The 12,499-nt window shown below is 38.6% G+C and overlaps 1 non-coding gene across 1 annotated transcript; it reads right to left on the bottom strand.

The window, feature by feature from the left end:
* Positions 1-11,919: 11,919 nt before the first annotated feature.
* Positions 11,920-11,993, bottom strand: TRNAC-ACA (transfer RNA cysteine (anticodon ACA)). Its single transcript has one exon. It is a non-coding gene; the product is annotated as a tRNA-Cys (tRNA).
* Between the last annotated feature and the right edge of the window lie 506 nt (positions 11,994-12,499).

The raw sequence follows: 12,499 nt of genomic DNA, 5'->3' as shown, positions 1-12,499 counted from the left end.
GAGACTGCTTTAAAGGCAGTCTAATTGGAACAGAAAAGTTTCCTTCTTCTTCTGCACAAGGAAAATGAATCATTCTGGGATTTAAGGCAAGTGCTGTTATGCATCACTGAATTCTATTCATAAAGCTTTTAAGAAATGGCGAGACTTCTGTAGCACTTAGGGAATTGTATTGAAAATGATTAGTAGTAGATCAGTTCACACTGATCTAGATCAAGAGTTCCTGCTGAAAATAATGATTTGTTACTGTGGCATTTTTATTGATTCCTCTGGGACATCAGTCTCCATGGATGTGCTTCACAGACTCCCAGGAGAAAAAGGAAAGTGAAGTCACTCAGTCGTGTCCAACTCTTTGCGACCCCATAGACTGTAGCCTATTAGGCTCCTCCTTCCATGGGATTCTCCAGGCAAGAGTACTAGAGTGGGCTGCCATTTCCTTCTCCAGGGGATCTTCCTGACCCAGGGATTGAACCCAGGTCTCCCTCATTCCAGGCAGACGCTTTAACCTCTGAGCCACCAGGGCTCACTAAAAGTTTATTTGTAAGTCAAGCTGAGGAATTTGCAGTTTTCTAAATCCTAACTGGTACCAGTCATCCTTATACTCCTGAAGTAATTAATCAAAGTCTAGGAAGCAATGATGTTATGTGTTTTAGATCTTGAATTTCTCTATTTCTCCAAGAAGAGAGATCAATGGTCTCTTAGCAACTAAATGAGATCCTGTGATGAACTGAACTAATCAAGGGTATATGATTAATAATATGAAAAAATGGCCAGGTATTAAGAAATGCAAGAGTAAGAGAACTATATTTGATTTTCTTATGAACCATCTTATGGGGATAAGTGAAAAGACAAGACCTTAAATGATGTCTTGTGGACTCTGGGGAGAGGGAGAGGGTCATATTTGGGAGAATGGCAATGAAACATGTAAAATATCATGTAAAACGAGTTGCCAGTCCAGGTTCGATGCATGATGCTGATTGTTGGGGGGACGGCCCAGAGGGATGGTAAAGGGAGGAGGGAGGAGGGTTCGGGAAAATAGGGTTCATTTTGATATTTGGAAAACTAATACAATTATGTAAAGTTTAAAAATAAAATAAAATTGGAAAAAAAAAAAACCTTAAATTGTTGAGGGTCATATGGAGAGTTGATGGAAATAGCATGTATATTGCTGATTGTTGGGGGAGACTGTAAAAAGAGGAAAATAGGGTTGGAATTATAACCTAAAAAAAAAAAAACTTTAGCGAGGTATAATTTACATAGAATAGAGTGCAGTCATTTTAAATATGCCATTTAACGAATTTTGGCAGATGTAGATGCCTATTTGGGTTTCCAGGTGGCTCAGTGGTAAATAATCCTCTGTGATGCAGGAGAGGCGGGTTCAATCCCTGGGTCAGGAAGATCCCTTGGAGGAGGAAATGGCAACCCACTCCAGTATTCTTTCCTGGACAACCCCGTGGACAGAGGAGCCAGGTGGGCTGCAGTCCATGGGGTCACAATTTTGGTTTCTCTGATGGCTCAGATAGTAAAGAATCTGTCTGCAATTCAGGAGACCCAGGTTCAATCCCTGGGTTGGGAAGATCCCCTGGAGAAGGGAAAGGCAACTCACTCCAGTAGTCTTGCCTGGGAAATCCCATGGACAGAGGAAACTGGCGGGCTGCAGTTCTTGGGGTCACAAAGAGTGGGACACGACTGAGTGATTAACACTAGCATGTGCCTATTTAACTACCGCTTCTATTAAGTTTTAGAAACTTCAAAGCACTCCCAAAAGTATCACTGTGCCCATTTGTGGTTAGTCTAATTCAACACTCTGTCATACCACAATCACTTACCTGATTTCTATATCTATAGATTTCTTGACTGTTGTATGGTTTTATATTAATGAAATCATGTAGTATATATACTCTTTGGTGTTTGGATGCTTTCACTTAGCAAACTACCTTTGAGATTCGTCTATATTTTTGAATATAAAAAGTTCATTCCTTCTAATTGCTGAATAGTATTCCACTGCATGACTATATCTCACCTTTTGTGTGTGTGTTTGTGTGTATGTGTGTGTGTGTGTGTGTATGGTGAGGAGGTGGGGTATGGATTTTAGTTGTTTGACCAGGGGTTGAACCTGGGCCCTCAGTTATGAAAGTGCAAAATCCTAACCACTGGACCACCAGGGAATTTCATATATCACACCTTTTAAATTCACTTACTAGTTGATGAACTTTTGAGTTGTTTCAGTTTTGATTATTATAAATAAAGTTGTGGTGAACAGTCATGTTTATTTAATCTAATATGCGGAGTACATCATGTGAAATGCTGGACTGGATGAAGCACAAGCTGGAATCAAGATTGCCAAGAGAAATATCAATAATCTCAGATATGGAAATGACACTACCCTTATGGAAGAAAGCAAAGAGGAGCTAAAGAGCCTCTTGATGAAAGTGATAGAGGAGAGTGAAAAAGTTGGGTTAAAACTTAACATTCAAAAAATGAAGATCATAGCATCCGGTCCCATCATTTCATGGCAAGTAGATGGGGAAACAATGACAGACTTTATTTTCTTGGGCCCCAAAATCACTACAGATGGTGACTGCAGCCATGAAATTAAAAGACACTTGCTCCTTGGAAGAAAAGTTATAATCAACTTAGATAGCATATTAAAAAGCAGAGACATTACTTTGCCAACAAAGGTCCATCTAGTCAAAGCTATGGTTTTTCTAGTAGTCATGTATGTATTTCCAGTGAGACTTGAACCATAAAGAAAGCTGAGCACCGAAAAATTGATGCTTTTGAGCTGTGTTGTTGGAGAAGATTCTTGAGAGTCTCTTGGACTGCAGGGAGATCAAACCACTCAATCCTAAAGAAAATCAGTCCTGAATATTCATTGGCAGGACTGATGCTGAAGCTGAAGCTCCAATACTTTGGCCACCTGATGCGAAGAACTGACTCATTGGAAAAGACCCTGATGCTGGGAAAGATTGAAGGCAGGAGGAGAAGGGGACGACAGAGGATGGGATGGTTGGATGGCATCATTGACTCGATGGACATGAATTTGAGTAAGCTCCTGGAGTTGGTGATAGACAGGGAAGCCTGGCCTGCTGCAGTCCATGGGGTCATAAAGAGTCCTACAGGTCTGAATGACTGAACAGAACTGAACACACATGCAGGAATGTTTTGGTGAGTATATGTTTTTATTTACTTGAGGTTAATGATTAAGACAGAATTTCAAATTATGAGGTAAGTATATGTTTAATTTTTAAAGAAAAAGCCTACTGTTCTGCAATGAGTTTACACCATTTTACAGTTCCATCAACAAACATTTGAGAGTCCCAGTGGCTCCATATTTCACTAATATTTATTATTGTTTTTTTAAAGACATATTGGAGTATGGTTTTTCTTTTTATTAATTTAATTTGCATTTCTGTGATGACTAGTGATGTTGAACACATTTTCATATGCTTATTGACTGTTCATATACAATTTCTTATGGAGAATTAGTTTAAATCTTTTTCCTATTTAAAAATTAGATGAATTTTCCTCTTATTGTTCTCATATGAGCCTTAAATTCTAGATACAAGTCCATTGTCAGATGAAAAATTGAGACTATTTTTTCCAGTCTCTAGCTTACTGTTGATTTTCTTTCTTTTTTTTTCATGTGCTGTGAGGCATATGGGATCTTAGTTACCTTAGTTCAATCCAACTACAGGAATTCAACCTTTGGCCTCTGCAGATGAAGTGCAGAGTCTTAACCACTGGACCACCAGAGAAGTCCACTGTTGATTTTCTTTATATTTTGATATACAGAAGTTTTTAATTTTTGAGATCTAATTTATCATTTTTTTCTTATTATGGCTCATATTATTTTTCTTTGGATTTTTCAAAAACAACTTTGCCTACCCCAAGATTGCAAAGATTTTCTTCTATGTTTTCATTTAGATGTTGAAGTCTGTGGTCTATTTTGAGCTAATTTTAAACATTACTTGTGCTGAAGGTCTAATGGCAAATTTTTTCTCGAGCTTTGGTTTGTTTGAAATCTATTACATGTCCTTCATTTTGAAAAATATTTTTGCTGTGTAAAGAATTAAATAGTTCATTATGCCTCCCAAGTCATTTAAAGATATTTTTTTTTATTTAACCTGAAGAATTCATTTTTATTTGTGAGAAGAGAATTACAGTGTGAACGACACAGAAAATAACAGAGCCCGACTGATTTAAGTTACATGAATAATAAACATAAATCCAGAAAAAAGCATGAAAATAATATTTAAATACTGTTATTTGTAAATTACTCTCATAAAACACAATTATCTTGGCACATAAAAAAGGCAGTGGCCCTGAACAAAGATTTACAAATGTCCCCAAAAGGCTTTCTGTGCTTCATATCATTTTGCACAGGTAAAAATCATGGGCGCAAAAGCTTAGTCCAATAAAAGCATATTAAACCATAATGCTGTGCTTTACTTGGCCTTAATCATTTTGCAGCTAGAATGTTAACTTAATTCATTAATAAGCTAAATAATCCAAGGCACACAGATTGCATTTGGTTACAAGGTAGACAGAGAAGAAATAATAATCGAGTCCAAATGTATTGTGAGATGTGAGTTTTTCCAGCACAGTATCTTAGACATTGGATATATGATTTTATAGAAAAAGAGTACCATAATTAAAAATGCTTTTTTAATATAAAAGGAAAGTTGTCTATATATGGCAGAAACCATTCACAATACTGTAATTATCCTCCAATTAAATATAAGATACAATTTAAAAGGTTTAAAAAAAGGAAAGAAAGAATTATGCGGTATCGAGCCTTTGCACATCCAAAAGAATTAACCTGAAAATATTATCCACATCACTTGGGCTGAACGTCTTTTGAGCAGTATTTTTATCAAATGGGCTGAGAAGCAGGCAGGAAAGAGCTACTCGCCATTCAAGAGAGTTGATTGTCTTTTTATTTGCATGGTTATAGTGAGATATCAGCAATATTATGCATATGTATAATTTAATCTGTTTGCTTTAAATATTTTTATTATTGACTTTTGGCAATATAATTATGATATATATAGGTGAATTTTCTTTTGTTTGTTTTGCTTGGTATTTGCTGAGCTTTGTGAACCAGTGAATTTATATTTTTCATTCAATTTTGAAATTTTCTTGTCACTGTCTTTTTTTTTTTGTCCTCCAATTACATGTACATTAGATTGTTGGATATTGTCCCAAAGGCCACTGAGGGTCTATTCACTTTGTTTCTATCAATGACTTTTATCTGTCCTCTGACATATAGCTTGGATAGTTTCTACACTTAATCTTCAAATTTTATTTTTATTGTAAAGCGTTGTATTAGCAATTATACCAATCCAGTAAAATTTTGCTCCAGCTCTCTGTGCTCTTCAGTTACATTTGCCTCTTTTTTTGTATTTTTCATTTCCTTCTTCATTATGTTCACATTTAAAAAAATCTTAGAACATATTGTTGTTGTTGCTCAGTTGCTAAGTCATGTCAACTCTTTGCGACCCCATGGGCTGCAGCACCCCAGGCTTCCCGGTACTTCGCTCTCTCTTGGAGTTTGCTCAAACTCCTGTCCTTTGAGCCGGTGATGGCATCCAACCATCTCATCCTCTGTTGCCCCCTTCTCTTCCTGCTCTCAATCTTTCCCAGCATCAACGTCTTTTCCAATGAGTCAGCTCTTTGCATCAGGTGGTCAAACTGTTAGAGCTTCAGCTTTAGCATCAGTTCTTTCAATGAATATTCAGGGTTGATTTTCTTTAGGATTGACTGGTTTGATCTCTTTTTGTCCAAGGGACCCTCAAGAGTCTTCCTCAGCACCACAATTCAAAAGCATCAATTCTTCGGCATTTAGCCTTCTTTATGGTCCAACTCTCACATCCATACGTGACTACTGAAAAAAACATAGCTTTGACTTTATGGACCTTTGTTAGCAAAGTGATGTCTCTGCTTTTTAATATGCTGTCTAGGTTTGCCATGGGGGGCTTCCCTGATAGCTTGGTTGGTAAAGAATCCGCCTGCAATGCAGGAGACCCTGGTTTGATTCCTTGGTTGGGAAGATCTGCTGGAGAAGGGATCGGCTACCCACTCCAGTATTCTGGCCTAGAGAATTCGATGGACTGTATAGTTCATGGGGTCACAAAGAGTCGGACATGACTGAGCAGCTTTCAGTAGGTTTGTTGTAAGTTTTCTTCCAAGGAGCAAGCGTCTTTCATTTTGTGGCTGCAGTCACTGTCTGCAGTGATTCTGGAGACCAAGAAAGAAAATCTGTCGCTGTTTCCACATTTTCCCCATCTATTTGCCATGAAGTGATGGGATTGAATGCCATCATCTTAGATTTTTGAATGTTGAGTTTTAAGCCAGCTTTTTCATTCTCCTCTTTCACCCTCATCAAGAGGTTCTTTAGTTCCTCTTCACTTTCTGCCATTAGACTGGTATCATCTGTGTATCTGAGACTGTTGGTATTTCTCCTGACAATCTTGATTCCAGCTTGTGAGTCATCCAGCCTGGCTTTTCGCATGGTGTACTTTGCATGTAAGTTAAATAAACAAGGTGAGAGTATACAGCCTTGAGTATTTCTCTTATAGTTTTTCTTTGCCTGGGCTTGTGGAGCTTCAGCCTAGGCACACACATACAGCTTATTATTTTCAGCTATAAACTACAAAACACTCCTTTGCAGATTTCTGAAGATTTTTCTTTACATAGATACTTCCTTTTTTGTACTCTCTTCCTCAGCTGCTTCAGCCTCCTTCAACCCTGAACTTTGTCTCTTTACTTCAGTGATACTGCTATATCCTGCCTGGGTTTGCCCTCTGTACACTGGTTGCTAATAAACACCTCCAGGTGGAGAACCCTGGCTTTCTTATGGCTCCACTAATCAATTTCCCTTGTCTTATAGATCAAATATCCTTGATTTCTTATTGTCCAGTGTCTGAAAATTGTTGTTTCATATATTTTATCTAACTTTCCTTAAGTGTTTTTGATGGGATCATTAGTAGAGTTACTTTGTATGGTTATTTATTGAATTCTTCCAAAAATTAAAAAAATTTTTTTATTTGGCTACACTGGGTCTTAGTTGTGGCATGGCATGTGGGATCTAGTTCCCTGACCAGGGATGGAACCCAGGCCCCCTACTTTGGGAATACAGAATCTTAGCCACTGGACCACCAGGGAAATCCTGAATTCTTCCAAAATTTATTGAATGGAAACTGAAAGTGCAGTGATCTCCAAGAGATAATTTATTCAGAATTGGAGAGATTTGAGAGAGTTCAAAAGCAAGTAAGACAGCACTAGGAGGGGAGAAGATTGTGACTTTAGAGAAGGATGTTATGTAGCAGGAGTTAAAAAAAGAATCACATAACCTATTTATGTGTGCAGTTACTTTATTGCTGTTATTATTGATATTCTTTACTTGTCATTTCTCAGAGTATCCTTGATCAAATATTCTGCTTTCTTTTTTTTTTTTCTCTCTCTTATGGGAGTTTTATTATAATATCACTTACATTTGGATATCCATCCATTTGGACTTAATTTTCTCTGTGGTATAAGGCTGGAATTCAAATTCATTATTTTGCACGTGGATTTCTTGTTTTCCTAGCACCATTTGCTAAAACAACGTTCTTTCCCTTCAGTTGTCTTGGCACTTTTGTCAAAAATTAATGTAGTACAAATAGGTGGATTTGCTTCTAGACTCTTGATTCTATACCATTGATCTATGTATTTATGCTTAGGCCAGTTCCATGCCATCTTGGTCATTACAACTTTGTTATAATGTTTGAAATTGGAATACGTGAGTCCTCCAAGTTTGGTTTTCTTTTGTGAAGTTAAGGTAGTCTCTGTCACTGATCAGCCTCTCAATGTCTAAAAAGTATACAGTTAGAATATTAATAGGGATTACACTGAATGTCTGGATCAATTTGGGGAAAATTTCAATCATGACAATATTGTCTTCCAATCTATGAACACAGAATATCGTTCCATTTATTTATGTGGATGTGTGCTTGATTGCCTCAGTCATATCCAACTTAGCTTTCTTTGGCAACTGCACCTCACTTCCCTCTGCCTAATTAACTCCTTTTCCTCTTCTTTAAGAAAGCACAATTCTCTACCTTAATAAAACATTGATCTCTTGGCTATCTTGGATTTATTTTATTGTACACTTTCTTAAATAATATGTATTTTAGTTTCCTGAGATTTGGTTTCCACTTCATAATTTTAGTGAATTTATATATTATACCTAAGACTGTTCTTTTTAATAATTTTTATTTGATTTATTTTTGGCTGTGCTGAATCTTCATTGCTGTGCAGGCTTTTCTCTAGTTGTGGCGAGAGGGCGCCACTCTTCATTGTGGTGTGTGGGCTTCTCATTGCAGTTGCTTCTCTTGTTGCAGAGCATGGGCTCTGGAGCACGAGGGCTTCAGTAGTTGTGGCTCCCGGCTCTAGAGATCAGGCCCAGTAGTTGCAGCACATGGGCTTAGCTGCTCTACAGCACGTTGGATCTTCCCACATGAGGGCTTGAACCCATGTCTCCTGCACTGGCGGGTGAATTCTTCACCACTGAGCCACCAGCGAAACCCCCTTAAGGCATTCTTAAATTTTCTTATTACCTTTCAAACCCAAAAGGATTTTCTTAGTGCTCATTTAAAAAAAATCAATCTGTATTAATCAATACCACTGACTACTTCCTTTTTGGAGCTCTTCCCTCCTGTACACATTCTCATTTTCTTGGTTTCTTTCTTCCTCCTTCACCTTATCTTCTTAAGGGGAGAACCTCAGTTTTTCTTAACCTATTCTTTCTTTGGAGCAGTAAGTCCCCATAATGACCAAAACATATTCAGTTAGATAACTTAAGTGAGAATTCTTTTGATCCTTGTGTGGAATAAAGTAATGACACCCTATTGATCTCATATACATGTTTTGATTAGGCCATCCTTTTGGTTTGTAGTATTCAGCAAACTTCTCATCTATCTTTCAAATTTTGGATATTTAAATTAGATTTCTAGATCATATATCTTGATGTAATTTAGGTCCGTGAGCTGCAGTGGGAAGCAACTTAAAGTCCATTCACAATTGAATATTTATAAATATATCTGGGAGCTAAGGTGGTCCTTCAATGAATTATAGAAAAGCAGTCTATAAATTCTCAGAGAGAACTTACCATGTATAAGAAATCTAGTAAGGTAGGAGTACTTTATCAGTGGGAAAGTTTGAGAGGATACAGTGAGGTTCCAGGTACAGGATGGAATGATGCTTGTCCCCTGTCCCCACCCAGTCATTCTTCCTTTGCCCTCATCATGTTCTCTCCTTGAGTGCTTGTGTGCTGGGGAAATAGAGGACCAGGGTTAAATGGAAAACTTTGTTATGAGAGAACCAAATAGCCCTAGGAGTTGTTTCTCAGAATTGTTAGGGTTCTATGTTCTTTCAGTTCAGTTCAGTCCAGTTCAGTTGCTCAGTCGTGTCCGACTCTTTGCGACCCCATGGACTGTAGCACACTAAGCCTCCCTGTCCATCACCAACTCCCGGAGTTTACCTAAACTCATGTCCATTGAGTCAGTGATGCCATCCAACCATCTCATCCTCTGTCATCGCCTTTTCCTCCTGCCTTCCATCTTTCCCAGCATGAAGGTCTTTTCAAATGAGTCAGCTCTTTTCATCAGGTGCCAAAGTATTGGACTTTCAGCTTCAACATCAGTCCTTCTAATGAACACTCAGCACTGATCTCCTTCAGAATGGACTGGTTGGATCTCCTTGCAGTCCAAGGGACTCTCAAGAGTCTTCTCCAACACCACAGTTCAAAAGCATCAATTCTTCGGCACTCAGCTTTCTTTATTGTCCAACTCGCACATCCATACATGACTACTGGAAAAACCATAGCTTTCTAGGTTCTTTGAATGGTCTAGTAATCAAATTGATAGAAGAGAGAAAAATAACCAGAAGTTTAATAACATGTATACCTTCTGTATATATGGGAGAGATCCAGGACACTGAGTAGTGAAAGTCGCTCAGTCTTGTCCAACTCTTTACGACCCCATGGACTATACAGTCCATGGAATTCTCCAGGCTAAAATACTGGAGTGGGTAGTTGTTCCCTTCTCCAGGGGATCTTCCCAACCCAGGGATCAAACCCAGGTCTCCCACATTGCAGGCGGACTCTTGACCAGCTGAGCCACCAGGGAAGCCCAAGAATTCTGGAGTGGGTAGCCTATCCCTTCTCCAGCGGATCTTCCTGACCCAGGAATAGAACTGGGGTCTCCTGCATTGCAGGTGGATTCTTTACCAGCTAAGCTACTAGGGAAGCCTGTTAATTCACCAAAATGGCCAGAGCTACCACCGTAAACACCCTCTTCAGCTAAACACAAAAGATGTTGAGGGGAACCAGTTAAGGGAGGTTACCAGTGGCTCAGTGGTAAAGAATCTGCCAGCAGATCAAGAGACTGCTTGCAATGCAGGAGACTCGGGTTTGATCCCTGGGTAAGGAAGATCCCCTGGAGAATGAAATGGCAACCCACTACAGTATTCTTCCCTGGGAAATCCCAAAGACAAAGGAGCCTGGATGGCTACAGTCCATGGGGTTGTACAGAGTCAGAAAAGACTGTACTCAGTCAGAAAAGACTCAGTGAGTGAGCGTACACGAATGTAAGCCTTCCTGCCAGCTTTTGGACCCAGAACTGTCTTTCTCAAGGATGTGCCAGCCATCTTTTTGAAATGTAAACAGCAAGCAATATAGGGCTCTATCTATCTCACAGTTCCTGTGGGAGGGTAGAAGCCTAGCTTACTTGGGTGCTTAGCTCAAGTTGCAAAACTCTGTCCTGTCATAGAGATATGAGATGTTTGTTTTTCCTCTGGATAAAGCCAAGTAGCAAACACAGATGGTCACTCCAGTTACTGGATGAATCTAGGAAGAACTGTGTCTTACAAAGGGTGCTGGCAAATCCTCCTACTTTGAGACTAGTTACTGTTTATCTTGAAAATATATATGTAATGGATAGTGTTTGCCTAGTTATATGAAAGGTTGAGGTTTCTTTCTGTCTTTGCAAATTCTTAGCGGGTTGCCTGTGATATGCATCACATTCTGGTTTAATGCTTATTTTCTTTAATTGGAGTATACTTGCTTTAATACAATGTTGTGTTAGTTTCTGCTGTATGACAATATGAATCAGCTATATGTATAAATATATCCCCTCCCTCCCGAACCTCCCTGCTACTGCTAAGTCACTTCAATCACTTCGTGTCCGATTCTGTGTGACCCCATAGATGGCCTCCTACCAGGCTCTTCTGTCCCTGGGATTTTCCAGGCAAGAACCTCCCTACCACCCCCTTTAATGCTTATTTAATACTAAAAGTATTTTCTTTCTCTGTTGCCTTTGTGAGAGATTTTGTTTTTAATTGTACTTCCCCAACAATGGATAATGAAGGAGAAGTAAGATTTAAAATGTTCAGGCCAGAAGTAAGAGCAAGATTGAGTCTGTGAAAAAACTTCTTCCCATCATTGGTCATGTGAAAATGCAAGCAGATAGTTAACATTGATGCCCATTCAAGGCAGAAATTCTCCTCTGTCACATGTATTCTCCACAATGCAGCATATACTATTACAAAGGCACTGTAGAAGTTTATCTTAAGTTTGACAGAATCATATACATTTATCCATTACAAATACGTTGTGAAGCTAAAAGTGACTTCTCTAAAACATAAATAAATTAAAAACACATTTCAGTTAACCATATTAGAGAAAATCTAAATTAGTTTTCCATTTTCTTTATAGAAAATGATATTGCATAATCATTGAATGATTAAAGAGTGAAGTGAAGTCGCTCAGTCGTGTCAGACTCTTTGTGACCCCGTGGACGGTAGCCTACTAGGCTCCTCCGTCCATGGGATTTTCCATGCAAGAGTCCTGGAGTGGGTTGCTATTTTCTTCTCCAGGGGAATCTTCCTGACCCAGGAATCGAACCTGGGTCTCCTGCACTGTAGGCAGGTGCTTTACCATCTGAGCCACCAGAGAAGTCACCAAAATTTTCCATTTTCTTTATAGAAAATGATATTGCAAAATCATTGAATGATTAAAGAGTATGCAGCTAAAAATACAGCAACATCAGCTAAAGAGAGAAGCATCAGCTCATAAAATATTGTATTTTTCTGAATTATGTGATATTTATAATATTTTTGGTTTTTAAAATAGTAATTGGTTGTGAGTTTTACCCCCTCATTTAAAACGCATATTGGGAATTCCCTGGTGGTCCAGTAGTTAGGACTCCGTGCTTTCACTGCAGGGGGCAAGGGTTCGATCCCTGGTTGGGGAACTAAGATCTCGCAAGCAGCCTGGCAGGGCCAAAATAAAATAAAATATGTATTAATTTTTCTACCTAGTCTGTATTTGTAAGGTAGTATTCTTTTTCTTAAAGATAGACTCCCTCTATGTGCATTAGCTACCACAAGTTTAGTCCAATGGTTAAAAGATTAAACCATTGTCTTCCAGGAAGATGACTCATGTTAGAATTTCCTCTGAATG

Source organism: Bos mutus, chromosome 15 (assembly GCF_027580195.1).
Source record: "Bos mutus isolate GX-2022 chromosome 15, NWIPB_WYAK_1.1, whole genome shotgun sequence".
NCBI lineage: Eukaryota > Metazoa > Chordata > Mammalia > Artiodactyla > Bovidae > Bos > Bos mutus.
This window is presented reverse-complemented; position numbering and strand designations above follow the sequence as displayed.